Here is a 16,115-nt window from a genome sequence, read left to right as displayed (position 1 = left end):
CAACTTCCTGTACTAACAATGTTGCTTTTATTTTATATAATCAACTTCTTATATTAAGGGCCAATTTTTCTCCTCCATCCCCACTCAAATGGTGCTCAGGAACCTGCATGTTTTGCTTGTGGGAAATTGGCATGCCACTGTCACAGGAAATCTATTTAGCCATCGCTCAAACTAATGATGAGGAGGTGGCTGTACTCAGCAGCTTGTGCCAGGTAAGCAGAGCAGAACAGGCTGCAGAAAGCCCCTTCTCAATGGTAAGTTAAAGGTAGAACACAATCAAAGGTATGAGTGAAATAAGCCCTAAGCAGATCATATCAACCCAAAGATTTCTCGAGACATTTTATTGCTTGACTCTTGCTTTCTATTACACCACTAGACACTTTAGTTTTTAATTCAGAATTGAGAAGAAATGTGTGGCTCCACGCTTTGCTCACTTCCAGCAGCACAATGAATGTGAGAAGCAGATCTATAACTGAATGAAATGTCATTTGATTTCCGTTCACAAGAGAAACCAGCAGAATGATATTAGCATCATCGGAGAAAAACCTCATTGCCAAAGCCTCCCGGTCCAGGGCCCATTGCAGTGCTGCCACACTGAAGGGGAAGCAGCTCCGGGGGGGAGATGAAGGTATAAAATGGTCGTTTTACTAGAGCAACACAAGCTAATTTATCATTCTCCAGGGGTCAGGCGACGCTTTCTTGGTTGTGAATTTTAATGTTGTTTTTTATGGGTCTTAATAAACTCTATTTTGCTGCGAGCGTTTATGCAGAAGAGCACAACATCCTTCACTCGGCTCATTTAGTGAGTCAAGGAGAGAAGGGCCGCAGCCAAATTTATCCAATGGAGTCATTAGTTTCTTGCACTAATATGACTCAGGAAGGTGAAATATTGACACTATTGGGAAAGTCATTCATGCTCTCTGCCGCATGCTCAGATTGTGCATGTTACCTTAGATTATTTCACTAATATTATGCTAACATGTAAGAATTTCATGCATAATCACTTTGGCTGTATAATTCAGGATTTCCGCTAAATGGTCAGTGATCTTGATGTGCCTCGCTTGGCTATACTAGCTGTGTGGCTCTACTGATGGCAATATTGGTCCGTTAGTCTGCGCCTTTAGTGCAAACAAAATGTCCCAAAAGATGTTTGGACTGTGTTGAAATGCTGGCCTGAGCCTTTATAGTTCTCGGAAGACTCTTAGTGACGTTGGTACTCATCTAATTACAGCTCCTCCAGGAGGATGATGTTTTGGCTTTTTCGCCAATGTCTCTGCAACTGTTTGGAGCCATCCATTCATCTTAATTTAATTAATTCCCTCTGGTATTTATACTAAACTAATATGGTAAACTTGGTAAACATTACATCTGTCCAACTTAGCTTTTTTACCATCTTAGCTGGCCATTTTAATTAGCCCATTGATTTAGCATTTAGCACAAAGTACAAGATTTCTTGTATAGATGAAACTTCCAAATCTTGTAATACTGTGAGTTTCAAACAAAAGAAAACTGTATGGACATAAAGGAATAGTAAGCAAACAACAGCAATGAAATGTTGGAATTTACTTTCTAAATATTTTTTATTTTTTTTCCAGAAAAAGAAATTTGCTTTATAACTAAAGTCCAAGGATTTATCTAAAAGCACTGTGATACTATGGTATTCAACTTTACGGGTGAATTGTAAGTGTAAGGGCCACCTCTTATTAGAAAGTCACAGGTCACATTTAACCGTTGACATAGTTACGCAGCAGGAAAATCAACCCTGATGGGGGTATAGATCTTGTGCCAGCCTACTGACTTGTTTATCAGATTTTAAGAGGTTGAGTGACACCATTTAACAAAGGGGTCAGTTCATCACATGATTACTTCCCGTTACATTGGCTCAGTGCTCCCAGCTCTGCATCCAGTCAATTACCAGGCCTAATGTTGAGGACCCGGGTGTTTATTTGAATGCTTATTGCCTTTGGACTTGACAGCAGCTACCCGTCCTTGGGACCAAACACAGAGAACGTCCAGATGTCACACAGGACGCTCAGTACTCGCTCAAGGAAAGATCAAATGTACGTTTTATTAGGGCAACATAATCTGCAGAACAGAAGCACAGAACTCTGTTCGAGGACAGCATTCGGGGAAATGTATTTCTTTATTTTAAAAAAAACCTGACACACAATAAAAGCCTGATGAATATTATTATGGATAAAGGCAAATAAGCGGCACTGGAGCTGCAGTGCATTGTTTGCGTGATTGCATTATTTATTAAGGAAGTGAGGGTAAGGCACCCTTAGAAGATAAGTCCGACCATTTCTAAATTTTTCAATTTCACATGGAAAAGCACCCATTCGCATGGAAAGACCTAAACCAACAATGAAATGTTGTTTGTGTTGCCTATGCCTCATACAGCATTCATAAATATTTATATTCATTACGGTAATTTATTATCCTATGTGCTAACATTCTCCTCTTATATATTGCAATGTATTTGGCCTTTTCTTTTTTAACTGACATAAACAAAGGCTTTTCTGAATGTATTATGATCACTCTTCATTCTGCTGTTACTGAAAGGCCGTAACGTATCATTTTATAACAATTAAATAATACCATGTAGCTTACAATGTTGACCTGCTGTGGTAATAAAATATGTTCCTTTGTTGTCTCTGAACCAGAAAGAAAGCCAAGATAAAATCTGCTTTGCACTATTTGCTTTATTTATTAACATTAAATATGACTGAATAACCCGGAGCTTTCTGTGCATTCAGACTTCAGTGCTGTGACAGTGATTAGGCACGAGCCATCGCTGCCCACCAGGACAAACTCTTTTTTCCATGCCTCCAACCAAAGAAATGAGATATCCTCAACGGTGAAATATGTAAAAGTGAAAAAAGGTCTGTCATTGCAGGCAGTCTGTCATTGCCAGTCTTGATTAGCGCAAACTCTGCTGAGCTCAGTGTACTGTCCAGACCCTCCTGACTCGAAGACGAGGTCCTCTGGGTTTTAGCTATGACAGATTGAGGGTGTCAGGAGGGACTCCCAAGGGTGTGTGTTTGTGTGTGGGGGAGTGTGCGCACCCATGCATGAGCAGTTTAACCATTTGAGTGTGGGTGCATGCATTTGCCTTTGCAACGGCCCATGATCGTAATGTGTATACAGTAGTCTGTGTGCTTGCTGTCCGCGTTCTGCCAGCGTGACTGCACGTGCTGTGTAAAATGTGTGTGTGTGACACTGTGGTTGGAGGCTGAGTGTACAGGGCCAAGATCTCATCTGTGAATCACATGTCTCCCATCAGTCTGACAGCATTAAGTCGAGCCCAATCAATACCCCGAGGGCCTCCAATTGCTGCAACTCAGTGACACACACAGAGAGACAGACACACTAGAGGGTGACTAAGAAAGGGTGAGAAGGGGAGATAGTGTATTGGAGAAATGACTTGCAAAGTGATGGATAAGACTTCAAGCCTATGTTTACTTTGCAGCTAAATTGTTCTTTATCTCATTTATCTTCCTACATTTGGGACACATAACTAAGAGGAAAAAATTGCTTTTTATATAGGGGTGTAATTACTTTTTGTTGGTAGAACTACAGATTTTATAACGAAGAAATTAAAGACGACAAAGTATATGAAAACTTACAAAAAAGTAATCTGAGAAACCCCAGAGCTCTATTCTTGGCAAAAATGGAGCACCATTATTTTTTTTCTGAGATGCTGAAAAAAATTCTCTTTATCTGCTGGCTGCAGTAAAACTAATCAGACTGAAAAAAAAAAACCCACTTTCCACAGCAGATTGGCTGAGACTTTCTCTTCTAGAATAAATGAAGGTAGCCACACCCACACAAAGTGAATTCAGACCATCGCCAAATGTGCATGACAGAAATATAGTCTTCCCATTCATTTTTTTTGCATCAAATCTCCAAAGCAAAAAACCAAAACAAACCCCAAAAGCACCCCCCCCCCCCCCCCCCATGCACATACACACGCACACACTTAACCAAACATGTTTTTCTTAACTTGGCTGGATGGCATCCCAAACACTCCCATGGCCAGGAGTAGTACACGCAAATCCACAATTCTGGTGACATGCTTTGAAATATAAATAACTCATTAATGCAACTCTAAATTAAACAGTAGCTGTCACGAAAACCCATGGATCTGTTATTCAAACAGAAATACTTCATCTCTGCAGGACCTGAAGCAATCCTTTGCATACTTTGAACCCTCTATGGCATGAATTTTAGTTTTTAAGTGTTTAATGCAACAACTGAATAAATGCTAACTGGACTGCCGTTTATGTAGCGCTTTTCTACTCAAAGGGTTTTATACAACACGCCTCATTCACCCATTCTAATACACATTCATACAAGCACCTTTTCTACATCCAAGTGCTTTCTGTCTAACATCCACACACAGATTCAAACTCTGATGAACACAGTGGGAGTAACTTGGGTTCAGTACCTTGCCCAAGGGTACTTTGGCATAGAGACTGGAGCAGCCAGAGATCAAGCCTTCCAATCAGTAGTTGAGTTGTATGAATTTTATGAATTACTTGGGGGTGGTTATGGCCTAGGACGAATGTGGAATACCATGCATGATGCATGGGTCTGCATGTGCAATTGTGTGTGTTTCCGTGTGTCTGAATGCGCTTAATTGCGCTGTGTGGAACTTTATGAATCAGAGGTGGATGTCACATTTCCGTCATTTGACATTTGGATTACCATCACGTCCTGGTGTCTTACATCTACCTTCATAAAAGCTACAGACACCCACACAGACACACACACACACACCATTATGTACATGCACCTGCCAATGCTTACACACACACATCAGATATGTATAGCCTTTAACTGACCCATGATTTCCTAACTGTTCCTCAGACCTAATTCTGGGATCCTCTTGTACTCGCTGTCACTTTCATCCAGTTCACTGTCCTCACTGAGGGAGTGACCTTATGACCCTAAATGTCCAATCAAATTCTTTGTGTCCTCATTTCCTCCAACTTTTTACATGATCATTTTAGTGCATGATTTGATTGCTCACACATCCCATCGCTCAATCCTATCAAAACTGATCTCAATCCCTGCTCCAACATACTTGATTCAAATGACCAACTTATGTGCATGAACTGTCGGATAACAGACTGATCATTTGAATCAGGTGTTTTGGAGTGGGGAAACACCTGAAAACCTAAAAGAAGGTGGTTCTAAATTCTAGTCCACTGCTTTACCATTATTGCCTGAAGAAAGGTGTCCTAACTGCACAATCTTGTCCTGAGGTAACCAACCAAAATATGCTGGTTTAAATAAATTAAATCTGAATCTGTCTATAAACAACTAAAAAATACTTCTTCAGATGTTCTTAAGTAATGGAAACAGGGAAGGAAAAAAGTCTGAGGTATGCCTAATTACTCAAGAACTGCACTGAAAATCAGTGACGACATGTCTTACAGAGCGATGAATCCAAAGTTGAAGTTTTTGGTTTGAATGTGTCTACACAGTGGAGAAAGAAAAACATACTAAGGAATATCTATCCTTTATCTATCATTTATATTTTCATTGAAAAATCAGATGGATGGATGGATGGATGGATGGATGGATGGATGGATGGATAGATAGATAGATAGATAGATAGATAGATAGATAGATAGATAGATAGATAGATAGATAGATAGATAGATAGATAGATAGATAGATAGATAGATAGATAGATAGATAGATAGATAGATAGATAGATAGATAGATAGATAGATAGATAGATGAAGAAACAGGGGAAAAGGAGACAGATTAAGCATGTTTTGCTCTGTCTCCCCTGGGGAGGCCCATGTCCAGATGGCTCATTGGAAACTATCCTCCCCCCTCATGCACAAGAGTCCTGTCTCTCATGCAACACAGAGGCCTTGTTATTTTTCACAGTTTCATGGTCTGCAGACTTTAATCTATATGACCCATCATGTATTTGATCCTAGCATCAACCCATAATCCCAACCAGAATAGTATATACTCTACGGGAACTTTGGTGTGTTCCCGTATAATTTATGTGTTAGCACAAATGTCAACTCTGATAAACACTTAAGGAAGCACACTGCTCTCTGCAAGTGTTTGAAGGTTTCAGCATAATGTTTATTGTTTGATTTAAAAAAAATAAAAACAGCTAAAGAATTATTTTCTAGGACCATCATGGTGGGCACTCTTGGGATCAACACCTAAACTCTCTTCATTCTTCAGTTTTAGAAAAAATAAAAGTCCCACTCAGCACTACTGCTTTTCATTTAAGTTTTTAACGGGTACTTCTTTGACATGCAAATCAATGAGTTAGAAAACCAATGATTGGATTTCCTTACGTGTTGGCATTTGATCAGAATTTGCACCGAGATCATGCGGCAAGTCGATCAAGTGTAATTCACTATGAAATATCCAAAGTTACGCTTCAGTGGGTGCATCTGGCCCCCGCCATTCATTTTGTTTAGCTATTCCAATGTGGCAATCAAAATGAATTAGCATGACAATTTTATTTCTGAAAAGGCTTAGGGCAACCCATTTTTATTGATGAATTTCAATAAGGATTTGACAAAAGCTTCTTTGAAATTGACTGCTCCCCCCTTTCACTTGACCTTCAGGTATCTGTATCTGTTCTCTGTATGAATGTGGGCTCCGTAAATGTCCATATCAGCCTTAATCGTTTTATATCACCATCTAGAGCTGTATTACTCGGGACTTGAGAAGGTAAGCACCTGAGGTGATGAAAAGGTCTGAATAGATGGTAATGATTGCAATAAATCTCCCAATGTGTTGTGTTAAAGAGTCACACTGCTCATTCTAATCTTTTCCTCAATTTGTAGATTGGTTTAATTTGTTGTAATTTGGATGATTGATGGTTTCCTACAGCATTAAAGGTGATACATAAATGCAGAATATCAGGTGTCACTATGCTCTGAGATTTATTAGAGTATGGAGAAGGTACATTGTGTCACAAGATCTGAGCCAAAGCGGATTATGAAAATGGCCCCGACTTCCTTAGTTTGCAGGGTTAAAAATGTTTCTAGTCACACACTGATCTACAAATGGATATTTTTACAGTTTTAGGGCAGCCTGTGCTAAATATGGCTCCTTTAATTATTTCAGAGGAGCCTTGTTTTGTTGGGTTTTCTTTTCCCCATTGGCCTGGGAAAATACAAAAAACAGCTGTGAGTTGTGTTTCTATTAAATGATTCTCTACCTATCTGACATTTTATAGGCAAAATGACTAAATCAATTATGTAATTAAGACTAAGAGACTACAGATATGCTGCATTTAGGCACATGGCTGATTCTGGCAAAATATCACCACTCAAACATGTCCACATGCACAATGAAAATGCTGTTGTTGTTCTTTTTAGTTGTCTCTGTACAACCTGGTACGTGCTGCCTACGTGTAACAGTCATAAGCTCCTGTTTGGAAAGTTCCCTACTGAAAGTTTACTTTTATTATAAATGCTACCAGACTAAATTCCACTGATAAAAACTTGAGCACTTCGTGGGAACATTTCGTTTTCTTCAAGTAAGACATGATGATAAAAAAAACAAGGCTCGCTAAGGCTATTATAAATTCATCCTGGGTCACCAACGCCCTGCTTGAGGAGCTTGATGTGGCTGTACGTGCTTGTTGCTGTGCTTTATAGGCTAATCAGTCCTACAAATCTGAGACTCAATTCAGCTGATAACATTTCATTTTTTTTGTTTTTTCCTTCTTTCAAAAGGTGTCATACTGCTCTTAAGACTTTCTGAAAATGCTGAACTGCACTGAATGCAGAATACCAACTGTGTTCTTGAAGGCTCATCAGAGTCAAACAGTAGACTGCAAGGTTGTTATCCTGTGGATTTTAGTGATGAATGGCACTGCCTGCTGACTTTGGTAAGCCTCTCACCTACATTATGGTTAGGCAATACAACTTTTAAAGCCTTTAAGTGCCGGCGCGATCGTGAAAAGCTCTAATTCATCCACACAGTAACTGATAATGTTTGGACAACTTTTGTGTAAGTGATCCAGGAACAGCTGGCTCAAAAACATCAAAGTTGGTGGCAAAAGAAGAAAAATCAGGTGATCATGAAAGGCTTAAGCATGCATAAATTATGTCTAATCTTCTGATAGTTCACTGACCGAGAGAAATTTCCACCCATGGGGAAAAATGAATATCTGTACAAAAATTCCCAAATCCTTTCAGTGGTCAGCATGAATCACAACAATAGATTTACTGACCAGCCAACCTGCTGACATCACCCTCACTTATGTTTTTTTAAATTCACTAATTTATTGATAATTAATTTGTTTTCCCCTCTCAGCTGTTATTCATCAGACAACCGACGTTAATACGTTATTTACATCGCTTGTAATTTATGGTTTATTAAGTGCGCACATGAAATCGTTGTTTCCCACAAAAGACACAGGACTTTTTAGCATTGCTGCAGTAGTCTGATCCTCCAGCTGTGAGCATTGATATTTGATAGTGTCACTTATTATGTATCACACAGTTCTTGGCTCCACAATCTACACCACTATGTTCCCCACTACAGCAGCTCCTCAAACACTCCCTGAGCAGTGACAGCCAGCAAAATCTACACCCACATCTTGCATCACCACAGCCAGACAGCCATTATTTATGGTACCTCCTGCTATGAGCCTTCAGCAGCATAACTGCAGGCCTGCTGCTACAGGTTGTTAGGGTTTTCTGGTGATAAATTGAATGGGATCCAATGCCCTAGGATCCTTAGCGCTACCACCGTCAGTGCTATCATCAAAGAGCAGGCAGTGTTTGATCTGGTCTGGATCTAAAGGTGAAGGACAAAACTGTCCTGTAGTGCTGCAAGACAAGAAGAGGTGTCACGCTGAGAGAGACGTAGACTAGATATAGATGGAACGCTGCAACGCCAGTGGAGGCTGGCATAATTGAGGCCAAGGGGAGTCCATCGTGGGTCCACGGGGAATTTTCCTAAAGGCCTCATCTGTGTTTCTTCAAAGGCAAAAGCTGCATGTAACTTTTCTCACACATTTTTATCCTCAACAGCAGTTGAATCCCATAGAGGATTCGTGGGGAAGTCAAGAAGTCTAGAAGGGTACAAGCTCTAACAAGTCGGCGACAATCCTCATTGGTTTAAGAGGATCCTTAACCGAATTCTTAATAGAAGTGGTTCTTCTTTCTCCTTTTTCTTTTTTTCAATCTTGTGTCCAACTGGCTTTTCTTTTATTGATGTTAGATGGCCAAGGAAGTAGCTTTTGGCCCCGATCATTTGAAAGCACATCATCTTCCTCCCGAAGGCAAATTCTCATTAGCTTCGAAAGTGCATCAAAGAAAACAAAGTCAAGACCATGTAAAAGAAAGGAAGAAAGAGGGGAAGGAAAAGACAAAGAGGGAGAGAGAGATCTGGTTTGCCTCACCATTCATCATCATCCATCTGTCTTAAAGGCTTGGCTCAGATCCCTTGTAGTGAAATATGTTGATAAGGAGGAAAGAAGCAGCGGCGAGGGAGAGAGGAGGAAGGAGTGATTAGCAGAGTGAAAGGAGGAGAGGAGGAGGGGCACTGGATGAAAGAGAGAGAAAGGAAATGAAGCGAGAGGAATAGAGGACAAATGAATGAGAAAAAAAAAAAGTAAGTAACAAAGAGGCAGACAGTGTTCTCCATCAGATCAATGCTGCGTCTTGGAGGCCGCAGCGGCAGTCCTGAGCGCAGAGATCCTGTCTATAGTCAATTAGATGAGATGGTTCACCTCCTCCTGTCAGATGCTGGCTGAAGCCCCCAGCAGTCATAGCAGGTCTTCGTCTTCCTCCAGACTCAGACAAGCTTCCTGTTGCTCAGTGTTTTCATCTACATGAGGTTATGTGATGTGATGTTTGTGTGTGGTACTCAGGGTGCATTCAAGTGTGAGCACAAAAGTGTTCAAGTCTGTGTGAGCTGTACGCCGAAAAGTATCCTCAAATGCTCATTGTATTCCTCATAGCACAACTTTACAACTTGTATTTTAACGTAAATTGAATATTTGTATTACATATGCATTAAGTGCCTCCAAAACCACAACACTGCCTTTAACTTTCTACATTTACTTCATAAGAATGAGCCCTTCTTGCAAAGTGACCTACCTCTCTCTAACTCAAGAAGAAGTGAACGTCCCGAGCGCCTGAGTGAAGGTGCCAGGATTGCACAACAACAACAGTGCCTCTGAAACCCCAGAGAGCTGCTTTGGAAAGGCATACCTGAATGAGCAAGACTGCCGTACACAGGAAAGCAGCCCATAAGTCATTTGTGTACGCATTAAGACCTGCTGTTGTGTTTTAATGTTAAGTGACTTCCAGCAGCTGTGTGAATAAATGTTATCAATTTACATGGGGCAGAACTCAGCTCCATGGCAACTGAAAATTAATGAGATTTGCAACATGTTAAATGTGTGTTTTACTCCAATCAAAATCTTTGGCTAAGCCTAACCAAGTAGTATTTATACCTAAACCTAAGTAAGTAGTTTTGGTACCTGAACCAAACCCAAATTCAAATCAAAATGACACTCACTGAACACTTAATGTGGTACACCTTGCTACTACATCTTTGGCTTCAAACTGCCTTAATCCTTATGGCATTCATTCAGCAACAGTGTCCTCTCTTGTGCACTGTCCAAATCAATGGACGGTGCACGAGAGAGGTGGAGAAGAGAGTGCAGGCAGGGTGGAGTAGGTGGAGATGAATGGCACGGGTGATTTGTAACAGAAGGATAGCAGCAAATGTCAAAGGGAAGATTTACAAGATGGTAGTGAGACCTCCTGTGATGTATGGCTTGAAGACGTTGGCAATAACAAAAAGACTGGAGGTGGCAGAGACAGCAGGGACAGCTCAGGTTGAGTAGTTTTAAGACACATGCAGAGGAAGGATAGTGGATATATTGGACAAGTGTAGGTGCTGAATCACCACCACACCCCAAACATGCTCTATTGGATTGAGGTGTGTGGAGGTCGTTTCATGTTCAGGTTGAGAGCTTTGTGATATGACATGTTTTTCTACTTGAAGCAGTCATTAGTCTTTTGGTTTTATGCAAGAATTTTCAAGTCTCTTATCAACTATCATGAGAAATTATAAGAGAGAGCTTTTTCTGGGTGACTTCAACTTTCATGTCTGTTATGCCTTATTCTCTGTATTTGCTTCTGACTTTATCAAAATTTTGGAGTCTTTCAGTCTGAATCAACATGTGGAGCACCGTCATATATATGTGCATGATTGTAAGCTTAATGGACTTTGTTGTCTCAGACCACAATGCTGTGCTGCTCCAGATCCAACCCATCTACAGTGATTCGCTCCCAAACACTAAAATGTAGCTTTGTTGCTCATTTTTGTATAATTTTCCGCATTTACGCAACAGCTTTCATAAGCAGCAAATGTGATGTCGCTGTGGATGTCTTTGTAGGCACTTTTAATAGCTTATGCTCGAAATTTCTGAATACTGTAGCTTGAAAACTGAAAACTACTACATTTTCTTGGTTTCCTTGGTTTAAAGAGGCAATGCAGAAACGCTGAGAGAAAATGGAAAAAGGACAAACTACATGTTTCCCTCAAGAAGCTGATGTTCATCTACCAGCTGAAATTCAAAGAAGTGAGATCCTGTCACAACTTAATACAATCCCATAATACTTCTTAATTCAATAAAATCTGTTACTTTTTCCTATCCTGTCGAATCTTCTGACAAGACTTAGCTTTGGTGTCCGGCACCCAGGTTAAAGGCACAAGTATAGGTTTGCTGTGGTTGCTAGCAGATTTCCACTGTTGCTTCTACTTTTTAACGTTTCCCTCTAAGCAGTCTCTAGCTACTAGCCAAGCGGTATTAAAAAAAAATGTGACACAGACTGGAAATGGAGAAGGTCTGCCTTCAAAGTAAAAGTTGCACTTTAAAAAAAACCACATTGGCTGCAACTGAGGCGCAACTTTTTGAAGGTGTATGGTTTCCACTTTCAGTTTGTGTCACCCTTTTTACAGCTTCACTACAAGTGTTTGTACACAAGCTCATTACTTCCTTCTAAACTATGGCTTCGGCAATCAGCTAGCAACCCAAGCAATCACAAGTAGGTTTTTGCCAACCTGTTAGGGAATGCACAACTTTGTTAAGATTAGTAGTCATCAGATGCTCACGGACCAGTCTCTATGTTTGTGTGACTGAGGCCTTATTCACCCGATCTTGCATCGTCACCATGATTCAAAATAGTAGACAAGCTAACATCATGTGGTTAGTTGGTTATGCATATGCAAACCTGAACAAATGGTATGGAGCTATAGCGGCAGTTTTTTGCAGCTTGTTTTTTTGCTCAGGCCTGATTGTGTGTGTCCATTTTTAGCGCAAGTGGTCACCAGATAGTTGGGCGAGCTGAAGGGAGCAAGTGTGATTGATTGAGTGAATGACTGAGTCCGACTGAGTTTGAAGGAGTACGTGCACACTAGAAGCCACTAATAAAGTATTAGCAGGACAAGCAATTTGCTTCTTAGCCAGGCTCCTTGGCATGAAAAGAAGGACTTTTACAATAATGAGAGAAGCAGAAGAGGCAGTGGAAATGAACTCTTATCTCAACTAAAAGAGGAAAAGAGGCAGACTTAAATGGCATAATATATCAGCATAGCACAGGGGGGTAGAGAGAGATAAATAGAGACAGAGAGAGAGGAAAAGCTGATTATTCACACATTAGCCCTTTTTAACCTCTAGTTAGGATGAACCAATTATACTATGGAGACAGCGATGGTAACAGAGCACCTGAAAACACATAGCTGATCAACAGGGCCTAAGTTACAGCTCATTATCATGATGACAATTAAAAGGTATAAGTGTGAGAAGTCAATCACACTGATATATGAAGCCTATGTATTCCTTACATGGGAAGCATGAACGTGAACATCATCACAATCAAAAATCAAGCTCTGCTTCACTGATGATAAATGTGAGCCTGGTTTTACTCAGACACCTGTATATTTAAACGTGTTAACCACTGCTGAGCCCCAAAATGTACTGATCGTGCTGCAAACACAGTTGGGTGCTGTTGGTACTGTATTACTTACGCACTAACATACCTCAGCATTCAACTCGTGGCCAAGACTACAAGTTAGCAAGACTACAGTTGCTGGCAGTTCTGTGAAGCTGTGGAAACTGTTTAGCATGTGAAGATGTTTACTTTTGGGTATGTTGCTTTTGTGACTGAAATTATACAATAAGTCATATCATTTTCTGATTTTTCTCTGACCATGTGGGGTGAATAAAGTAATGCAGATGTTACCCTTGTGATTATTTTACATCGTACATCCTCAGCATTATGCTAACTTGCTACATTTCTCTTTCATTAGAAAGACTGTGATCCTCAAGCCTTTCTGGCTTTGTTTTCTTACACAGCCTTCTGTTAGCTCACTCCAAGAATAGGCTGGACTCTCACTCTGTATTTTTGTTTTAGTATATTTTATCTGTGCTCTGTGCTTTAAATTTTGATGCGCTGAGGGACTGTAGAGTGGTGGGAGGGCTGGCCCAGAACAAACACTGGAAGTGACTCAGATGAGCTGGATGCAAGCCTGCATTCAGCAGAGGACCACAGGCATCTTCATAAAGCCATCTCACCAGATACTGAATGACTGGCACTACAGAAAGCCATGAAGGAGAGAAGGGACAAGGAAGTTTTGTCCAGTGTAGAAGACGAAAAAGCCCCAAAATGTGCTGCTGAATCTTGCTGCTACTTGCATTCCTTTGAAAATGATCAAGTTTCAAGAGCTGGTGCAGAGGATTGGTGTTTATTTTAAACTCTGTGCTAGTAAAGCACATGATCACCTTATTCTGTGCTCTCAAAGTAAATGTAACTGGATTCTACATGAGCCTGTGAGTATAGTTTTACAACTAATATATTGTGTGGATTGTTCATAATGGAAACTTTACCTTCTTCATCTGCAGGGAAATTAAATTTTGGAGATTTCATTCTCATATGCAAAAGTAATGCTCCGTGATGTTTCATTTGTCTCACAGACAACAAATGTATTGTTGATTAATTACCTACAATGAAGCACTGTATCTCATTAGATGTGGAATTTGCTGACTAGCTGGTATCTGATCTTTAAGTCCATCTGGGAGCAATATATCAGCGCTACACTAATAGCCCACTATGCATCGCTTTGGAACTTTTTCTGCATGAAACACAAATTTCATTTGCAGTCAAATGAAATGGAAATCTCTGAAAGTCAAAATGAAAAAAGATGAAAGGTATGAGCAGCCTGTGAGATTGTGTATCCTTGTAATATTTCAGTGATGCTAACTTTATTGTTGATCGTCATGGCAAGGATAGATGAGAGAAGCTGGCAGGGAAAGGTCATTTTTCATGTCACTCTTTATCCTCTCCCCTCTCGTACTTCCTCGCTGTCTTTCTTTTGTCTCCCTCTTTTTTTCTGCCAACTTTGCAAATGTAAGGCTTCGCCCTCTCTCGTTTTCCCCCCATCATTCCTCCTCCACCCCTCTCCCACCTTCTCCTCCCTCCTTCTCCTCCTCCTTGCATCTCCCTCTATCTCTGTCATCATCTCACCCCTCTTGCTCCATCGCTCCTCTCTCTCTCTCTCACCACGCTCCCCCTCCCTCTCCTCTTTCCTTTTCTTTCTCGGCGTGAAATGTGTAGCTCATTAGTTTGCTCGCCACACCGTCTCACGTCAGTCTGTCCTTCACATCTCGCTGCACTGCTAAGAAGTCATTTACGCTGCTGCGTAACCCCACCCCCCCCCCCTGCAAACCTCACCACCACTAGCCTCCATATGGTTTCATCATGGGTGGAGGCCTGGGAGATACTTGGCTTGAAAGTCAAACGTGCCCTGTGATTAGTTTAAGTTGCTCTGTAACATTTACTTATAAAAGTTTACTGTCAAGTAAGTTGGGTACTATGATGTTATGCCAAATTATATGTATTTATCTCTTCCTGCTTACTATGTTGAAGGTAATATTGAACTAAATATGAATTATATTTATGTGTGGGTCACAGTTACTTTGTGAATCACATGGCAAGGAAAATTTTAAAATACAATTTTTACAATGTATAATGTAAACAAAGTGAACTTCACCTTATCCAAGACTAGAAAGCGGTTTGCACATTCACTCATCAGTAATAGTCAATAATAAAAAATCAATCAAATCATGTATGACATGCTTACTATTAAGTCCAAGAAGGCAAGTGCTGATATGGTGCTGATAAAAATATGTGAAAATATTCTAATTGTCTGTGTTTCATTCATTGAAATGGCTTGTGTTATGGCTTAGCATTGTGTTTACTTCTTATATTTCATAAAGATGATGATAAAATGATAAACATTTATCTGGAGCAATGGAACTCGTCACTAACACCTTTTTTTTTTTCTGAATAAAAGACCTCATGCTCCACTTTTGAAATGCTCCTGGTGTGATATGAAATCCTTCAAAGAGCAGCACAAAACTCTGTTACACAGATGCAGAAACAGACATGGCAGATGCAGTGCACTCCTGAGGTAACCCCGGCAGAAGAAACTGCCTCTTTATCAGGTCAGTGCACTCCTGGGTAGCAGGTAGTGTTACACGGTGTTACTGTCTAAAACTAATTACACTCCTTTCGAAGCATTTAGCAGTAATAACTTTAAGTACTCATTTCCGTGTGACTTTATCAGCATCTCACATCTTTTTTACAGCATTGAGTTCATTGCAGGCATTCACGTATGGAAGCTCTCTTATAGTTCAGCACTTCAACCAGGTTGAGGTTTGGACTTTGGCCGGGGCTTTCAGCACATGGTTCTGTTTTTTTCAGCCATTCTTAGGATAATTGTTTTGTTGCATGACTCAGTTTCATCCAAGCTTCAGCTGTTGGGGAGATCGCCTCACATCTGACTCTAGAATATTTATACAGAGGAGTTCATCGTCGACTCAATGGCTGCAAGGAATCAAGGTCCTGTGGCTGCAAAACAAGCCCAAATCATCACTGCTCCACCACATTGCTTTATCATTGTTATGAGGTATTTGTGCTGATGTGCGCATATATTTCTGCTTTTAAAGAGGTGTTCACACCTTTTGGTGATCATTTAATCAAGTGTGCATTTGATTAGCAATTCCTGGCTGCTACTTACCCTCCTAATTCCTATGG

Source organism: Astatotilapia calliptera, chromosome 20 (assembly GCF_900246225.1).
Source record: "Astatotilapia calliptera chromosome 20, fAstCal1.2, whole genome shotgun sequence".
NCBI classification, from domain to species: Eukaryota; Metazoa; Chordata; class Actinopteri; order Cichliformes; family Cichlidae; genus Astatotilapia; species Astatotilapia calliptera.
The sequence above is the reverse complement of the archived record's forward strand: the minus strand, read 5'-3'. Positions refer to the sequence as shown.